The 20,658-nt window shown below is 48.4% G+C and overlaps 1 protein-coding gene across 16 annotated transcripts in view; it reads left to right on the forward strand.

Annotated features, from left to right (window-relative positions):
* ZBTB20 (zinc finger and BTB domain containing 20) overlaps window positions 1-20,658 on the forward strand; it is a 2,277,743-nt gene that overhangs the window by 1,130,701 nt on the left and 1,126,384 nt on the right. The window lies entirely within an intron of this gene.

Here is a 20,658-nt window from a genome sequence, read left to right on the forward strand (position 1 = left end):
ATTTGGTTTGCCGGCCAAGGAGGTGGATGTCAACCTACTGTCAGACACCCTTCTGCGTAGTCCATGTACGCCGGCAGCTAGGATAAATTAGATGCCTAATGCAGTTCCCCTACCTACAAATCCCTTACAGGCCAACCTTTCTAATGTTCCTTTGTTTATTTTGTTTGTTCTGCAAGGCCTTGCAGGTGGCACAGTGAAGGATTCCTTGTCAGCCCTCTCACCTTTTTTGTGTTTTCCAAACCAATTGTCCTTGTTTAAATCATCAGTTGCATTTCATCAAAGGTTTGACACAAGTTTCTCTACAACCATTTCTGACAGCTCAATTGAACTTCCACTGATTTTGACATTCTTGATCTTCATGCGCTTCGAAGTTATGCACAGTTGCTCCGTAAACTTCTTGATGTTGAAAACAGTGTTTCTTATCACCTTCACATCAGCCCACTGCGTGAGTGAACTATAAGAGTTGTTAGCTAAACCACCCATCACCACCTTCTTTCTAAGTTGGTGCTAAGAACTATGGCAGCTGCCCCTCCTTAAGTTGTGACACCCTTCTATGTCGGTTGCTTTGTCATCATTCTTTCCTCCACCTCACCCCTCGAGATAGGAGATGAAACTCCATCACCTTGAGCCGAAACGGATGTTAAGCTTTTATATCGTACCATTTGATAGACGGTCATCTCTTCATTGGGTTTTCTGGTGCAAACAAAGGCAAAGTGGTACAGAAGAGGACCCCGTCAAGGTGGACATTCCTCTGCATCAAGATCTGATATGCGCTGAGTCGCTCGACGCCACCTGCCTGCTCTCAGAAGCCTTGTTGTTTTAAGTCCTCAGGATTCAATCTGGTACCTGGGGATATTTGAAAGAGGCGGAATCTGTGGTTAGATCATCCACCAGAAAAAAATACCAAAGGCAAGTTTACTTTGCCACCAGTTTAGAAACCATGAGATATTTTTTAGGCATGGTGCAACACCCTGATGTATGACCTTCTCTGCTGAAACCAGGCATTTGATTCTTTTCTATCATTACACATCGAGCCAAAGGTATCCAACAACTGATCAAACATCGAGGCTCCAGCTATTAGTCTACCTGCTGAATTTTGAAATACTTGAAAGAGAGAAAATAGTCTTTTATTCTATAGAGACCAGGTTTTTACCTCATCTTCACAATATGGAACTAGGTGATTACTAATCTTTGAAAAACTAAATATCTGGGAAACTACGTTTTATCACCAGACTTATAAATTAATTGTGGTTTTGCAGGTAAGGTTCACATTCAGTAGGAGACCTAAACAATTAATGGTGAAACTATCAGCACTAGCATATTATTTCTGGCTAACCCATACCCTTCACTGCTTGAGATCCACTGAAGAACTAACCAGATAGTTGTGTTGTGCGCAGTAATTGGGATATCACATGTCCTTTGGCCATTTCCAGCATCACATGACATGACAGTGCATGGCTTTGCCCAAAAAGAAGAGCCATTTGTATTTTTTCTGAAAACATTTATTGTCAATTAGAATGTGCAGGCCATTAAAAAGTTATTGACTATTGACTGCCAGGGAATGTTCAGCGGGCCATGACGCAAGCAGAGGCTACTGGGACACAGCTGTGGGGGGCTCTGATGTCTCACAGTTTGTCCTACTATGTCCTTGCAAATTGGACCAAGCATAAAGCCTTCAGGACTTGACTCTCAATGGTAGTGATAGCGAGCACTCACAGAGTTCTCAGGGACTTTGTAGTAGGGGTAAGCAAGCTCAGAACTCAACATTTAACCAGCAACACAATAACTGATTGTCTAGCCCAGTGCTTGTGTTTTGTTAAAAGAGAGTACTTAAAAACATATAACAACGAAATGCTACACACTACAAAATGCACATACTGTTTCACAGGCCAGTGTATCCTGGTGTAAGGTGTCCCTTCTCCCCACAACTTCCCTTTAATGTAAGGTAAGGTCTAGCATGGAAGGTCTCAGACACTGGTGCTTTGCTACGTCACCCTGTGGCATTCAGAGTTGTGTGCAAAATTTCACAGCTTTTGTCCTAAGAGTTCTCTCTACACAAGCGTTCCCTCTTTAGTCCTTCATTGGCCACGGTCGGGCCCGCAGCATGCATCGAGTAATCACCACCCCTCAAAAAAGGAAATCCGCTGGTTGTAAGTGCAGCGGTTCTAATCTGGTAGCACGATAGCCACTCTGCTTTCCGCCTTTCTGGGTGGACTGGCCCATGCTTCAGCCTCTGCTGGTCTGTTTATCCTAGTAGTCAACACCTCCTGCAGGGTTGGCCAATTCCTCCCCCTTTCTCTTCAGGCACATCTGCTTCAGGTGCATCAGGGCTGGGACACAGCTCTTCCTTCCAGGTCAGACTCCTGAAATAACACACCCATATCAATGACCCCATGCAGCTCCAGTTTAGAAAAGAACTGAAGACTCAGCACTTTAAAGAACACTACATAACAGTGCACTAACATCCGCAAACTAGCTTCATTTCCTCATGTTGATTTTATGCTTGTAATTGACCATGTTCAGCGATCTGCTGCCTTTTTTCTAGGTTCACACTATAGAAATACAATTTTTAAACATTACTCTGGATGTCAGGTATACACCAGCTCTGGTAGCACAGTGTTCTGTGGAGTTCCTTTTTCTTGGTCTGAGAGAACAAGTGGGTCAAACGCTCCCACTTTTGTAAAGATACAGCAGACAAGAGATGTGTGTTGTCTTTATACCGCTTCATAACGGGCATAGGTCGGTTCTCTTTTTAAGTGTTCTTTCCAAGGTGTCTTCCAGACTCAGCTTTTATATAGTGATGCTCCTCACAGCATGATCATCTCCATGTTGGAGCACCCACAACAGAGGCACAAAAAAGTGTGAGCATCCTCCCCGTGGTTATCAAAAGCACATAGCAGTCATCAAGAAACACAAAAGGCTGGCCTCCTCTAAAAGACCCTTTACACTCTGAGAAACAGACATTTCATTCACACCCTTCACTCCCACTATTGTTGCAGGGATTCTGCTCAGGAACAGAACTATGCTTGGAACCATAGAACTTCAGTATATAGAGGGCTAAGCGCCCAATTCACAGAACTAACTTAAGACAAAATTCTAAACGTACTACTTTTGGTATTCACAGAATGCAATTACTACTTTTGGTATTCACAGAATGCACTTACTACTTTTGGTATTCACAGAATGGATTTACGACTACTAACTTTACGTCCGCATTCAGCGCTGGAATAATCTCCGCCTCCGGGCCGGAATCTCCGGCCTGGGTTCGGACGTAAAGTTAGTAGTCGTAAATCCATTCTGTGAATACCAAAAGTAGTAGGTGCATTCTGTGAATACCAAAATTAGTAAGTTTAGGATTTTGTCTTAAGTTAATTCTGTGAATCGGGCCCTGAGTCTCTATACCACCTCAGTATGTATGAGCCCAAGTTCAAGTAGCTATAGTGCTTCGCTTGTTCTCCTTTCCAGAGAAACAAGTGATTTGGCACCCGAGTACTCAACACTCTCAACCCTCTCAGGGATCGCGGTAACCGCACACACCTTTTGGCTCTCCCACTCATAATTGCCCACAATAAGATAAAAAAAAGAGACACGAAGGAAGTTTACAATGTTTATTTAAACTATTGTGCTCTATGATGCAATATTTATGTCACAATTATTAAACAGATACATGTCAATAATGTCATTAACATGGTTAATTAGCCATATACAATAAAGACCTCTGTTATGTTATCTGACAGATCTACCTAAACCCTCCCCCACTACTAAAGCTAAGCGGTTTTAGATTATAGATTTCTAGGTTCGGTGGCAGACCCCATATCAAAGCATGCATAGGTGGATGTTCTACACCTCAGTTGACGCAGCACTCTTGTCTCAGGACCTTCGCTCTGTGTGTGTGCATTTTGAGAACCCATGTCCTCTGATATACGACAAGATATGTGTATTCAAAACAGCGCTGCATTCTTTTATTATGTCTATGTGCTAGTGTCTGACCAGAGAGAATACCAAGGGGCAGTGTTGTTTGACCTTGCCTAGGCTGTTCTGACTAAATCCAAAGAAAATAATAAAATGAGAAAATGTGCTGGTTCTGTGTGAAAATACAATGTGGCATTAAAGCAAGTGTGGTATTTAGTAATGTGTGCAAAGCAAAAACGGCCTACAACATGCATGATTAGGCTAACATAGGGAAAACGACAATAGGCCATGTGAGAAACACACAACTCTGTCAACCAAATGACTCCGCTTAGGAAGACTAATCTGCAGCACCTTCCAGCAAAAGGACCTAATTGAATATCTAAAGGGAGCATTATCTTCTCTTTCTCCACTCTGGAGCCTAGGTCTCCTCCCTCAAGCTTCAGGAGTATCAACAATGCACTTCCACTTTCTGGACAAACAATCTCACCTTACTTTAGCACACATGAACAGGCCAGGAGCTTCCAAAATGGAACCTACAGGCCCCAAATACTGTGGTTCACTCATTTATGCTACATATGCACCACACAGGCCACACATTATACTTACGAAAATATACACTGGGATAGTAGTACTAGAATCCGGGTTATCGTGTAGCATAGGAAATTTAGATGAGTGCGTCAGAACGCCACCATTCCAGTGACACAGATAAAATGGTCTGGTCACAAGTACTGAATTACAAAACATGATACTCTGCTGCCACCACCACGGTTAATGCTGCAACCTTGACAGAGACAGCATACACTGTCCAAAAAATGAGGGCATGCTATGTGTTTCCCTCCTTGTCTAAGACTTTACTCATGTCAAAGGATAGGCATAGGACTTTGGGCATATGCTAGATTAGTGTTAAGCGAGTCTAAATCAAAAAAAGGGGTACCACTTACACCTAAATTTGCAATTAGGGCAGGAAACATGACTGTGCCCAATGAAACTGTCAGGATTCATCAAAGAATTTACAGTATTGTCATTGACGTAAGTAAGTGTTATATTTATTTCTCGGCCAAAAACTACACTTCAAAAAGTGTTTGCAAATATATATTGGACTGCAAACGTTTTGCTTACCCTCACAAACATGGTACCTTGGGTCAGCATTAAATAAGAGAGCTCACCAGTCTCCAAAAAGATTGCTCCCAGCAAAATGTCAAGCTATAAGTACGCATGACAGGGAAGAACACTTGGCTGCCTTTTCAACTGTTGTTACCTGAAGTGCACATCGGGTGTAATCCCTCTCCCAGCACCCAGATTGCCATGTCCCTTCCTACTCTCCCTCTCTTACATAACGGCAGATTACCTCCCTTTGGACCTGTTTTTTCCATTCCTGCCTCCCTCCCCTCGTAGTTGTCCGGCTGCCCCCAGGTTACACTTGGCCACACTATGATCTCGTCACAGCGAATGGGCTTATTCGGTTCATATGTTTTTTTTCTTCACAGTTTCGGCCTACCACCACTACCCTCACCACCTAGCCAGTGGTGGCAGACACAGATAAAGAGTGGTTGGATAGGTGGAATGGGTGCGGGGGACGAGCGCTGAGGGGGCATGTGGCAGGGGGGTTTAATAATAAAAAATTAAAAGACCTACCTGGTGCTTCCTGCCGCCTCGCGCTCCTGTGCTTCTAGTTCTTGGTCCGAGCAGTCCCTGGGACAGCATCACGGACTCCCCGTCCGATCCCTATACTGCTCTCAAGCACGAGAGCAGCGTGCGGATTGACCTGAGCGGGCTAGATTAAAGCTCGCTCAGGCACAGGGAGTCTGAGCGACCAACTGACCTTCGCCCTCGTCCTGGACCCTCTAACCGACCCCACCGACCCAGACACCGCCGCCCGAAACCTCAGACAGTGGATCGAAGACTGCGCCAAGACCGTCGCCCCGCTAAAGAAGCCCTCCATCAACCACTCCAGCAAGAAAGCCGCCTGGTTCACCTAAGAACTCTAGACCTCCAAACACACATGCCGGATGCTAGAGAAAAAATTGCTCCAAGACCGCACGTCAGACAACCACGCTGCCCACAAGGACGCCATTCGCAGACACCACCAACTCATCAGAACAACCAAGAGATCCTCCTTCAAAGCCAGCCTGGACAACAACGCACACGACTGCAAAGAGCTCTTCAGCATCGTCAAGGAACTCTCCAACCCCAGCGCCAACACCAATGACATCCCACCCACGCAAGGACTGTGCAACTCCCTTGCCACCTTCTTCCACCGCAAGATCATCGACATCCACGAAAGCTTCAACGCACCGCCAGCCCCGACCACAACAGACCCCACCCTGAACACCACTTACACCAACCAACTGACCTCCTGGGTCACGACGAGACACGAAAGATCATTAACTCCATCCACTCGGGATCACCAACAGACCCCTGCCCACACCACGTGTTCAACAAAGCAGATGCCACCATCGCACCCCAACTACGAAATGTCATCAACATCTCCTTTGACTCAGCGACATTCCCGGAAAGCTGGAAACACGCCGAAATCAACACCCTCCTTAAGAAGCCCCAGGCAGACCCCAAGGACCTCAAGAACTTCCGCCCCATCTCCCTGCTCCTCTTCCCGGCGAAAGTCATTGAGAAAATCGCCAACATACAGCTGACCCGCCACCTCGAGGACAACAACATCCTAGAGCCGTCGCAATCTGGTTTCAGACGGAACCACAGCACCGAGACAGCCATCATTGCCGCCACAGACGACATCTGGTGCCAACCAAACAACGGCGAAACATCAGCCCTCATCCTCCTGGACCTGTCAGCCGCCTTCGACACGGTCTGCCGCCACACACTAAGAACACACCTCCTAAGAAGCCAGAATATGGGAGAAAGCCCTGAACTGGACCACCTCCTTCCTCTCCGACAGAGCCCAGAGCGTACGCCTCCCACCCTACCGATCCAAAGCTACCAACCTCATCTGCGGCGTACCCCAGGGCTCATCCCAACGCTGTTAAACATCTACATGGCCACCCTCGCACAAGTGGCCCGCCAACACGACCTGAACATCATCTCCTACGCCGACGACACCCAGCTCATCCTCTCCCTCACCAAGGACCCGCATACCGCCAAAACCAACCTCCACGAGGGTATGAAGGCCGTCGCCGAGTGGATGAGGAGCAGCCGCCTGAAGCTGAACTCAGACAAGATGGAAGTCCTAATCCTCGGCCCTACCCCGTCTGCCTGGGACGACTCCTGGTGGCCGACAACACTAGGAACAGCACCGAAGCCAGCGGACCACGCACGCAACTTGGGATTCATACTCGACTCCTCCCTCTCCATGTCCAAGCAGGTCAGCGCCGTCTCCTCCTCCTGCTACAACACCCTCCGCATGCTCCGCAGGATCTACAAGTGGATCCCGATCGAAACCAGAAGAACGGTGACCCAAGCCCTTGTCAGCAGTCGGCTAGACTACGGCAACGCACTCTACGCAGGAATCCCGACCAAACGCCTAAAGCGACTACAACGCATCCAGAACGTCTCGGCCCGCCTGATCCTCAACCTCCCCCGACGCAGCCACATCACCCCCCTCCTCAAAGACCTGCACTGGCTCCCCATCAACAAGAGGATCACCTTCAAGCTCCTCACCCACGCTCACAAAGCACTCCACAACACCGGACCAGCCTACCTGAACAACAGACTCAACTTCTTCACCCCCGCCCGCCAGCTCCGCTCCGCCAGCTTCGCCCTCGCCGACGTCCCACAATCCAGCATACCACCTCCGGAGGAAGATCCTTCTCCTTCCTCGCTGCCAAGACCTAGAACACCCTCCCCACTCACCTGCGGCAGACCCAGGATCTGCTCACCTTCAGGAAGCTCCTCAAGACCTGGCTCTTCGAGCAGTAGCAGCAGCCATCCCCCCTCCCCCCCCCTCAGCGCCTTGAGACCCTCACGGCTGAGTAGTGCGCTTTACAAATTCAGTGATTGATTGATTGATTCTGTTTCTCCAACCTGTCTGGGTTTGAGAAACCTAAGTGCGCATGTGTGAGGAAGAACCCGCACTTACCCGGAATACCCAGGTGCATCCGTGGTGTCAGCAGAGTGCCATGGAACTACAACGTCCATGTCCGTCTCCCGTGTTTCCACAGGAGGAAGCCGATCATCGGTCCGACCCGGAAGCTCAACCCCCATACCCCGGAAGGGGAGAAGAAGAGCCAATGAAAGGTGCGCGGGGTCAGCACACAGGAGAGAGACCGGAAGGAGAAGGAGGACGAGGTTGTGCGACGGAGCAGAAAAGGGAAGACGCGGGACCCGGTGGAGGAGACGCGGGACCCGGAGAGGAAGACGCGAGATCCAGTGGTGAAGACGCGGGGCCTGACGTGAAGGATTCCGAAATTCCGGACGACGGAGAGGAAAGCTGGTCGGAGGACTGGTGGTGTCCGGAGGAGGCTGGAAGGCGGCCGTAACTCGGAAGAGAGTTGCGGCGGGGTCGGTGAGTGTAACCGGCTCGGGGACACAGAGGGAGGGGGCGGAGGAGAGATAGCGGGAGGGTAGAGCACAACGGGGCATCACCTAGACCACTGTTGACTGTATTGTGCAACGTACTAAGGTCAGAATGTCAGTATTCGAGTGAACACACATCGTACGTATTCTCCTTAGGCACTTAAAGCTCACCACTCCCCCATTCTTGTTTTAGGAATCTTCCCTAGGCACTTAATTTCACCATCCCCTCGTTCCTATAGGAAGATAGGAACTTTGGTACCATCCTGTAACCCTGATAGTTCCTACAAAAGTCACAACGGTGTGGTGAAGGGATAAGGAACCATAAGTTTAAAGAATACCATTCTGACGATATCCCTATATTGTCTATTTCTGTCCTTCTATGAGCCTCCGGAAAAACCATCCCTGTCCAGAAGAACCAGAGGGCAAGAAAACAACTTTGCAAGCCTAAAGTACATCCGGCTCATCCCAGGAATCGTCAGAGGAAGAAGAAATCCATACTTCCCAACCCTTTCCACTTCCCCTTACTATCAATAAACCCGTTTCTAAACCATTACTGCAGCCTCCACGCCTGTTTATCAAGCCCGCACTCCCACAAGTGGTGTCAGAAGTGGGATTGAAAGGCAAAATGGAGGCTGCCCTCGCAAGAATGGCCGAGAATCAGGAACACCTCAGCAAAGTCATGGAACGTTTCCTAACAGTTGTTGAGGAAGACCGAGGCAAGTTTCAACAGGCCATAGCTGGACAGGGTCAAACGCATGAAGCTGCCATGGGCAAACTTACAGAAGCCCTGGGCCACCAACAACGGGGGCCTACTACCCTGCCATCTGTGGTATTACAACGTTATGTGGCCGGAGAAGACCCAGACTTTTTCTTTAGTAACTTTGAGCGAATGGCAAATGCAGCCTCATGGCCCGCCGAAAAATGGGGTCAATATTTAGGTCCTTTACTGTCTGGCGATTTACAAGCCGCGTACCAGGCAGCTACCTTACAAGGGACTGTTCCTTATGCAGACATAAAAAAATGTATCTTGGAAAGACTAGGAGTCGATGATGAGACTTATAGACTGAAATTAAGACAAATGAAAGAAGGCCCGCAAGAAACCCCTCGCGCCTTATATTTTAGAGTAAAGGACATGGCGGATCGTTGGTTAAAACCGGCTACCACCGATAAGGATGGGATCATGGCGAAAATTTATTTGGAACAGTACTTAACGTCCCTACATCCTCCTATACAACGGTGGGTGAGACAACAAGCCAACCTTACCCTGGAAACAGCCGTGGAGATAGCCAGTGCTTATAATAAGGCGCAGGATTTTCAAAAAGGCAAGGAAGAAGTCACCGGAAAAACTGGTGGACATTTGCAAAGCCGGCCTTCCCGAACCCCAGTTGCGAAAAAACCAGAACCTCTTGCGCTAGTTCCCAGTAGTCCAGTACCCAGTAGCCCGTTTGTACGACGCCCTGTAACAGGACCTCAATGTTTTCAGTGTGGGGGAATGGGACACATAGCAAGGTTTTGCCCCCAAAAAGAGGAACCTATGGAGATAGGAATGGTTTGTAATTATTTCTGTTCACCCCAAGAAGACAAAAGACTGCCCCCATATAAGTGCACCATTTCTATGAATGGACAACTCGTTACTGCCCTAGCGGATACCGGATGCCTACACAGCGTAGTTAGACCCCAGGATCTTGGTACTCGCATTGGTCCTATAGAAGGTATGGTGGCCATCAAATGTGTACATGGTGACATCAAACCATATCCAACGGCTCGGGTGCTGGTACAACATCCCAAAGACTCGGGGACCTCCTTAACGGTGGGGCTAATACCTCGGCTACCTGAACAAGCCATCCTAGGAAATGATTATGCCAAATTACCTCAGCTGCTACAGGAGACTACACTATCCACAAAAGAATGGCTAGCCTCTGCACCCTTTCATACAGAGCCTGAAAAAGAATGGTCAGTCCCTAAAATCCGTAAAAGTCGGAGTCAGAGGAGGGCCGAAAAGGGTAGTAATTCTTTGGTAGTACCTGTAATCCCTGTAGAGAATCCCTGGGAATCAGACCGAAACTTCCATGCTGCTCAGCGAGAAGACCCCGTTCTTCAGGAAGCCTGGAACAAGGCACTTGATGAAGAAGATCCACTACATGTAGGTCCATATTTTTTTGTTAAAAACGGCCTATTGTATAGAAAGAGCAACCCAGGTGAGAATGCCCAGTTGTTAGTTCCGGACCCATTCCGAGAGAAAGTATTGTATCTCGCCCATAGCCATCTTCTGGGGGGTCATTTTGGGACGGACAAGACAGAAAAAACTATTCTAGAGAATTTCTATTGGCCAGGAATATACCATCAGGTCAAAAAATATTGCAGGGAATGTCCGGTTTGTCAGAAACATAGTCGCTATCAACCCCCAAGGGCGCCATTACTACCCCTTCCCATCATAGATGAACCCTTTTCACGGGTAGGCATGGACATTATTGGTCCTTTATTGCCGTCTAGAAGTGGGTGTAGATACGTGCTAGTGCTGGTGGACTATGCTACTCGGTTCCCAGAAGCCATACCCCTGCGTAGACCCGACACAACCAATATTGCAAAGGCTATGGTTAATGTGCTTTCCAGGGTGGGTTTCCCGAAAGAAATTCTAACCGACCAGGGAACTCCCTTTATTTCCAAAATGATGAAAGACATCTGTAGTCAACTAGGAGCAAAACAAATCCCATCCTCGGCTTATCACCCTCAAACAGATGGTCTGGTCGAAAGATATAATGCCACCATTAAGACCACTTTAAAGAAGTTATTGGATCTGGAAGCTCGTAAATGGGAGGACATTCTTCCCTTGGCACTTTTTGCCATCAGATGTAAAGAACAGAAGAGCACAGGGTATTCCCCCTTTGAATTATTGTATGGACATAGACCTCGTACCTTACTAGATATGGCCAAGGAACAGTGGGAAACTGAACAAAACGATACCAGACCTCTACCTGAATATGTTTCAAACCTAAAAACTCACTTGAAACAAATGCAGAGTATTGTTAGGAATAACTTAGAGAATGCACAGATTGCCCAAAAGAAACAGTACGACAAGGGGTCCAAACCTAGATCCTTTCAGGTAGGCGACCTCGTGCTACTCATGATGGCCACTTCAGACCATAAGTTATTGGGTCAGTGGCAGGGTCCTTACAAAGTCATTCAACAGGTAACCCCGGTAACCTATAGGATAGAGACAGACTCACAGAAGAAGATATCACAAATATATCATGTAAATTTACTAAAGAAATGGGAGGGTCCTGTCCCTGTGTCAGTGAATAGCGCAGAACCCCAAACACCCCTATTTCAAAAGGTTTTGATCCAGAATTGCCTGAGATGTTATTGCATGATCTGACAAAGGTTCTGCAACCATTGTCAACCATTTTTTCCACTTCCCCAGGAAAAACCCCTCTCATTGAACATGCCATCAGAACCCTTCCAGGTAAACGGGTGAGATTGAGACCTTATCGTATACCAGAGTCTCGGCGACAGGTTATACGGGAAGAGGTAGAGAAGATGTTGCAGTTGGATGTCATAGAACTATCCAAAAGCGAATGGAACTCACCTATAGTGTTAGTTCCAAAACCGGATGGGTCGGTGAGATTTTGTATTGACTTTAGGGAAGTAAACAAAATCTCTGAGTTTGATACATATCCTCTACCAAGAGTAGATGAAATGGTGGAAAGGATAGGAAAAGCCAAGTATATTAGCACATTAGATTTGTGTAAAGGATACTGGCAAATTCCTTTAAAAACAGAAGATAGAGAAAAGACGGCTTTCTCAACCCCGGATGGGTTGTATCATTTCAAAATGTTACCCTTCGGCTTACATGGAGCACCTGCAACGTTCCAGCGAGCCATGAATATGATACTCAAGCCCCATGAGGCCTATGCTGGAGCCTACATAGACGATATAATATACAGTGATACCTGGGAACAGCAATTGGCTCATCTTTCCCAAGTGGTAAAAACCCTAGGAGTTCATGGATTAAGAATCAATCCCACCAAAAGCCATTTGGTAGCCCAAACAGTCAAGTATTTAGGATACCTTCTAGGGGAAGGAGTCATACGACCCCAAACATCCAAACTGTCTGCCATTTCCCAGATACCTTTACCCAGGACGAAAAAAGACTTGAGAGCCTTCCTGGGTTTGGTAGGTTATTATCGCAGGTTTATCCCTGGATTTTCACAAATAGCAGCCCCCTTAACGGATCTTCTGCAGAAAAACATAAGAACAGAAGAGATTCTACAATCTCCCCCTGATGAAGTAGTACAGCCCTTTGAATCCTTAAAAAACTCACTAACCTCTGAATCAGTCCTGATCAGTCCTGATTATTCCCGTCCTTTTATTTTACAAACCAATGCTTCAGACCTAGGACTAGGAGCTGTCTTATCCCAAGAAACATCACAAGGAGAAAAACCCATTCTGTACATAAGCCGTAAACTCTTCCCTAGGGAAAAGAATTATGCTACCATCGAAAAAGAGGCTCTTGCTATTAAATGGGCAATAGAAACCCTCCGGTACTATTTGGAAGGGTGAGAATTCATCTTTTTTACAGACCACGCCCCTTTAGAGTGGCTAGCAAGAAATAAAGGCCACAATGAGAGAGTCCTAAGGTGGTTTCTTTCCTTACAACCCTACAGATTTCTTACAAGACATAGGAAAGGGAAAGATCAAGGGAACGCTGACTACTTGTCCAGATATCCTCAGAGTAATTCCCCTAGAAGAAAGACAGCAAGGGAAAGGGGATGTGAGGAAGAACCCGCACTTACCCGGAATACCCAGGTGCATCCGTGGTGTCAGCAGAGTGCCATGGAACTACAACGTCCATGTCCGTCTCCCGTGTTTCCACAGGAGGAAGCCGATCATCGGTCTGACCCGGAAGCTCAACCCCCATACCCCGGAAGGGGAGAAGAAGAGCCAATGAAAGGTGCGCGGGGTCAGCACACAGGAGAGAGACCGGAAGGAGAAGGAGGACGAGGTTGTGCGACGGAGCAGAAAAGGGAAGACGCGGGACCCGGTGGAGGAGACGCGGGACTCGGAGAGGAAGACGCGAGATCCAGTGGTGAAGACGCGGGGCCTGACGTGAAGGATTCCGAAATTCCGGACGACGGAGAGGAAAGCTGGTCGGAGGACTGGTGGTGTCCGGAGGAGGCTGGAAGGCGGCCGTAACTCGGAAGAGAGTTACGGCGGGGTCGGTGAGTGTAACCGGCTCGGGGACACAGAGGGAGGGGGCGGAGAAGAGATAGCGGGAGGGTAGAGCACAACGGGGCATCACCTAGACCACTGTTGACTGTATTGTGCAACGTACTAAGGTCAGAATGTCAGTATTCGAGTGAACACACATCGTACGTATTCTCCTTAGGCACTTAAAGCTCACCACTCCCACATTCTTGTTTTAGGAATCTTCCCATGGCACTTAATTTCACCATCCCCTCGTTCCTATAGGAAGATAGGAACTTTGGTACCATCCTGTAACCCTGATAGTCCCTACAAAAGTCACAACGGTGTGGTGAAGGGATAAGGAACCATAAGTTTAAAGAATACCATTCTGACGATATCCCTATATTGTCTATTTCTGTCCTTCTATGAGCCTCCGGAAAAACCATCCCGGTCCAGAAGAACCAGAGGGCAAGAAAACAACTTTGCAAGCCTCAAGTACATCCGGCTCATCCCAGGAATCGTCAGAGGAAGAAGAAATCCATACTTCCCAACCCTTTCCACTTCCCCTTACTATCAATAAACCCGTTTCTAAACCATTACTGCAGCCTCCACGCCTGTTTATCAAGCCCGCACTCCACAGCATGTCAGTTTAATGACATGCTCTCTTAAAAGTGCACCTACCACTCCTACTCTCCCCTCCCATGGACCGGCCCTGCACCTCTCCGCACACGCTGGCTCAGCCAGCAGCTGAAAAATAAAACAATAATAAAATATTGTTTCATTTTGAGCTGCTGGCTCTGAGCCAGTGGGCAATGCTCATTCGCCATTGCAGAAGGGGCGTCGCTGCACGAGCCCACCACCTTTCCCAGTTTCTGTTTTCCCCCCAGTTAGTGACACAGTAGCGGGATCCAGACCAAAGTCCTCGGGACATGGTGACACCCACCCTGCCTTCCTAGTAACATTTCATTTTACTCCCTCCCCTTCCCTCCCTCCCCTTCCCTCCCTCCCCTTCCCTCACTCTCTTTCCCCCACTCCCCTCCCCCCATTCCCCTTCCCTCACTCCCCGTCCTCACCCACTCCTCTCACTCCCCCTCACTCCCCTTCCCTCACTCCCTCTCCTTCCCTCAATCCCTTCCTTCAATCCCTTCCCTCACTCCCCTTCCCTCACTCCCTCCCCTTCCCTCACTCCCCTCACTTCCTTCCCTCACTCCCCTTCTCTCCCTTCCCTTCCCTCCCTCCCCTTCCCTCCCTCCCCTTCCCTCCCTCCCCTTCCCTCCCTCACCCCCTCCCCTCACTCCCTCCCCTTCCCTCACTCCCCTTCCCTCACTCCCCTTCCCTCACTCCCCTTCCCTCACTCCCTTGCCTCCCTCCCTCCCCTCCCTCACCCCCTCCCCTCACTCCCCTTCCCTTACTCCCCTTCCCTCACTCCCCTTCCCTCACTCCCTTCCCTCACTCCCTCCCCTCACCCCCTCCCCTCACCCCCTCCCCTCACTCCCTTCCCTCACTCCCTTCCTTTAATGTGTAATCTCATAACAACTATTCATGCATAAAATATAAATCTCCTCCCACCTGAGTTTGGCAACTCACTGAGTGCTGATGACATGCAAGGGGCATCAAAGCATGCCCACTTTGCATGTCAGCGATATTTATCGCTAATGACATGCAAAGTGGGCGTGCCAAGATGTTAGCGACTTTAAACAGTCGCTAACATCGCTATCTCCTATTACATACAAAGGCGTACTTTTGGAAATATTCGCGCTAAGCTCGAATATCTCCAAAAGCTAACGCCTGCCCAGAGCAGTTCTTAGCCATGTTATCCAATGGTAGGTGGATAACATGGCTAAGAGCATTAGCTTGGTAATGCATGAATATCGCTGACTTTTCAGCGATATTCATGCATTACGGCCGATTTTCATCGCTTTTGAGATAAACCTTGGAAATAGCAAGGTTTATCTGCGATAAAAATCGGCGGAATTCGGCGATAAAATGATTCCCGCTAACCCTGCTTAGCGATAAATATCGCTATTGCTAGGTAATATGCCCCCAGGTGTAAAGAAAGCAGCGCTAACCGCGGTTTGCGCTGCTATTTTCATCACTAACAGGGTTAGCGAAATCCTTGATAATAGGAGAAATGTCGCTTAACAACATTTCTCCTATTATTTTTCTCTGGAACGCCCCCTTTGCATCTCATTTGAGATGCAAGGGGAAGTGTAGAGAAAAAGGGTGCTAACATGCGAATTTGCGTGTTAGCACCCTGTTGCTGATAGGGAGATAATTTTATCTCCGCTTTCTTGGCTTTTAAAGCCAAAAAACAGGGAGATAAAGCCCTTGATAATATGCCCCAGAGTGCTCAGGAGGTGATGTGTCCGCCTGAGATGGTGGTTTTTTGCCACTTGCAGTAACGTGACTCTGGGGTGCGGACTCCCTGAGAAGCGCCTATTGACAGTTTTCTAGCTCCAGAGTTCGTAGCTTTTGATAATAGTCTTCAGCTGTGAATTTACACTGGGTGAGATTTAGAATGTGTTCGGCGCACATCTTGCCACCTCCCTTGGTTCATACAGAGATGAGTACATTAGACAAATAGTGGTGTTTAACGATTTGAAATTGTGTGCGAGTTGCAGAATCCCTGTTAAGAAGAAACTACTTTAGTGCTAAAGTTACTAAATAAAATAATTTAACACAATTTTTAGAGGTCTATCGTTAAAGAAGAACTAGTTATGACTGAGAACCTACATTCGGAAGAGGTCATGAGAACCTGCGCCTTGTATTAAACTGTAAAATAACATAATAGTACGTTTCGGTGGAAGGCAAAATAAAAACTGCAACAAAGAGGTATATTTTAGTCCAGAGGCCCGATTAAATAATTAGCCACCAGGGGGAGCTTTTGGACGCTTGGTATCAGGTATACGTTCTCCTTTGAAGCTGGAAAGAATCACCACCCGAATCACGGTTCGTTTCCCACACGGCTCACTAGTGCTGCAGACTGGACCCTGCGATCTCCATACTTTAAAACCCCGCTTTTCTTTGGGCTGAAGAGGAAAGGAGACCTGCATGCTTTACCGCTTGATGCTGTGGAAACGGCATTTTTTGTTCTCTCCGTTTCATGAAAATTCATTAATCTGTGACATTTAAAGACTGTGTCTGAGAGGTGTCTGGAGCTGCGGCCGGCTGCGCGCATCAATAGTTTCCCAGAACTTGGCACTCTGTCAATATTTGGGGGCCTGGGTAACAGCACTTAAATGCATGGCCTGCCAGCCGTCACCCTCGTACCATCTCTTTAATGAGCCCGAGTGAAGCGACATTAGGACGTCAACTGCTCTCTTCACTCCGCCACACAATGGAGACAAACAGGGCTTCATTATGTGCAGTCAGGGCCTGGGACTCAAATCATGCAAAAGAAGCGTGGAACGGCGAAGAAATAGAAAATAAATATGTATCGTTATTGGCGAAGAGGGGACAATTATACAGGCCGCTGCCTCCGCAGATGGACCCCGACGTCTTTCCATTGCCTGGCGACTGTGTCCAGAATGCATGGCTCCTCTTTGTTTACTCTGTGTGTCTGTGTGGCTCAGGTGTTGCAAGGATGTGTTTTTTGTCTGCGCCCAGGCAGGCAACGGTCGTGTGATTGTCTAGCCGAAAAGATTCCGGGGGCGTTTAAAGAGCTGCAGACGTGGGTTTGTACATTTTAAACCTTAAAGGTATTCTCGAACCGTGGTGAAATGAGCCCGTTTTTAATAAACGTACGGGAGATGTACGTGATAGGTTAAGTTAAAGTGTGGACTTTTAACGTTTATGCAACAGTAATGTTTTCCTTTTAAGATATTTTTCCATTAAAGGCGCGACACCCCACACACACTCGGAGGATACTGGAGTGATTGTTTCACTTCACTTTCTTGCCTGTCTGTGCCTGATTGACCTGGGATTCATTTAGCTGCTTGTCTGAGCGTGGGCTGTGCTTTGCTGGATGTTTGTGGGTGTCCGCAAAGTTAGGACGTGTGCTTTACATTAAACAAACGAGTTGCATTTCTCTGGCCGCTCCTTTGACAGCTGTGTTTGCTAACGTGCATGTGCACAATGTATCCATTACTTACACAATTTACACGTACAATAATGCCCCCTTATGCGCCTATGTAGGTACACATGTGTGGGTCCTGTAGCACCGGTAATCGTACATTGTAACCATCCAGCTTTAAGCACTACTTGCAGAAACAAAAATTGTGAATCCCTGACTCAATCCATTTCAATTAAATTCTTTATTTTATTCGATGTTGATAACAATCATAAAAGCATACAATAAAATTACCGTAACAGTACACTAAAACATAAAACAGTAATGCACAAATGAGTTAAAATCCTACAATAAAAAATAGCAATATTGAATTAAAAATGCACATGGCAATACTGTACTTAAAGGGAATGTCACCGTACCATAGCCTAAGTAGAACCCGCGCTCCATTTTTTCCCTAGAATCACGGTCCATAGATATCTATTCTGCATACATTACAGCAGATTGGCAAATACGTAATTTGTTGCAAAAACAGTAGGACAGGGGCAACATTGCTTACATTTATGGTCACGTAGGATGAGTAAAACAAAACGCCTTTTAAGTATCTTATAAAAAAGGCAAAAAATTACGTGCAAAGTGCATTGATCGAATAAGAATTAACACCTGCTCTGACCTGGTGTAAAGTCAGACGGCAGCCTGCACTCCAAAAGGGAGCCCAGCCCAGAGCGTCATCGGAAGGGCAACAGATACCATGGAGCCACTCATCATGCAGCCCGGACACCCAAGAGGGCTTACATTTATGGTCACGTAGGATGAGTAAAACAAAACGCCTTTTAAGTATCTTATAAAAAGGCAAAAAATTACGTGCAAAGTGCATTGATCGAATAAGAATTAACACCTGCTCTGACCTGGTGTAAAGTCAGACGGCAGCCTGCACTCCAAAAGGGAGCCCAGCCCAGAGCGTCATCGGAAGGGCAACAGATACCATGGAGCCACTCATCATGCAGCCCGGACACCCAAGAGGGCTTACATTTATGGTCACGTAGGATGAGTAAAACAAAACGCCTTTTAAGTATCTTATAAAAAGGCAAAAAATTACGTGCAAAGTGCATTGATCGAATAAGAATTAACACCTGCTCTGACCTGGTGTAAAGTCAGACGGCAGCCTGCACTCCAAAAGGGAGCCCAGCCCAGAGCGTCATCGGAAGGGCAACAGATACCATGGAGCCACTCATCATGCAGCCCGGACACCCAAGAGGGCCGCAACACCCACCCGGAACACCCCTCCGGACCACCACTGCGCAGACAAAGACGGCGGCCCCCCCAGGAAACGCACCTGCCTCACAGACCCAACATCTGACAATGTTACTTTCCACTACAGGCTGAAAGGGACAACCATCCTACGCATCCTGACCATCATCACCTAACAGGCCTAAGGCACCAACACAGCGGACCAACTTCCCACCCCACACCATGCTGCTGGCTGTGCTGCACCTGTTGGCCCCTGGCACACCCCAACCAACACCCGCCTGAGTCGGAGGAGTCTCAGAGTTAGCCACATCCAAGTCCCGCACACCTGTCCTGGACATCAACATCACCCTGGCCCCCCAGTCCCCATACGTCCAACACAATGCGCAGGATCCTCTGGAGATCAAGCAAGTACCATACGCCATAGCCGGATGCACGCACGTGTTGGGGGCAATCCACAGCACACATGTCCTACCTGTGCCCCCTGGTGACACAGCACACAATCACCGCAACAGGAAGCACACATCACACATCAATATACAGGCAACATCAGAACACCGTGGCACCTTCACCAATGTCGCCTCCAAATACACAGCCAGTGTGCATGATTCCTCCATCCTCCGACAGTCCATCAGCAACCAGCGTTCCCAGATGGCACCAAGGGAAATGCACAGCCCCTTGCCAAGTTCCAAATTAACACCCCACTCACCTCAACTCCACAACCATGCAATTCACAACTCTGGCAATACACACATCACAAAACCACAACCAACATGCACAACAACATGCCCACCCACCAGACACGACAGAACAACTTACAATGGTAACCTGGGCAAGCCGTGAACATGAGCTATCAATGGCATGGCACATCAGCCACATAATAGCCTAATGTGGGGAGAGGTGGCAACCAGGCAAGTGTGAAGGATGCAGTAGAACCATGATTGGGAAAGTACACAAAGCCAAGAGTGGCGGAGATGTGCTGGACAGACCGCAGTATGCAGAACACACCCATATCCACGGCGAGATACACCTCTGGAGTATGGAGTGTAGTGGACAGTGGACGCAACCATGTCACCCCAGCCAGTGAGGGACCTAGCACGCAACCATGTCACCCCAGCCAGTGGGGGACCTCGCGGAAATGTTGCCTGTTACGTCCCCCCCCGTAAGCGTGAGCAGAGTGGGATGGCCCGGCGTACGCCAGGCCAGCGTAGGGGTGTGAATAAAAAGCAGATAGCCCTGGGCGTGGTCCTCTTCCGGAAAGCCCAACGTCTCTGCCAGGGCAGTGCCTCCCACCCCTCCACGAAGCCGACGCCGTCCTCGTGAGCGGAGTTGCCTGTGATCCTGTGTGCCTGCCGTAGCCCGGCCTGCTGGTCCACAAACCCGTCAGACCCGCCCCAGAGCAGCCAGGCCACATTGATCACCTGCAGACACCGGCGTGTGTCAAAGAGGGCCCACCGCGTGCCTGTGTATGCTCCAAGCGGAGGCCAGCGACCCTGCCAGCCTCTCAGACCATCGCTGGCCCCCTGACGCGGGCCCACATTACTCCTTCCTCATTCACGTCCTACACCTGTGCCCTGTTCGGCCCAGTAGGTCCCATATGTGAAACTGTGTCCTGGGTCCTGAATGGCAGTGACCCCAAATCCGGGCCAGCGACCAGAGCACCAGACCCCTCCCCCCGATCAGTGAGGCATAGTTCCATATGGGCATCTTGCCACACGTGGTGCCACTAACCCTGTTAAACGCCAGCCGGCGATACGTGGTGCCACTAACCCTTTTCAAGCCCAGCTGGCGACACATGGATGAGGGACCAGCACTCCCCTGCG

Source organism: Lissotriton helveticus, chromosome 8 (genome assembly GCF_964261635.1).
Source record: "Lissotriton helveticus chromosome 8, aLisHel1.1, whole genome shotgun sequence".
Taxonomy (NCBI): Eukaryota; Metazoa; Chordata; class Amphibia; order Caudata; family Salamandridae; genus Lissotriton; species Lissotriton helveticus.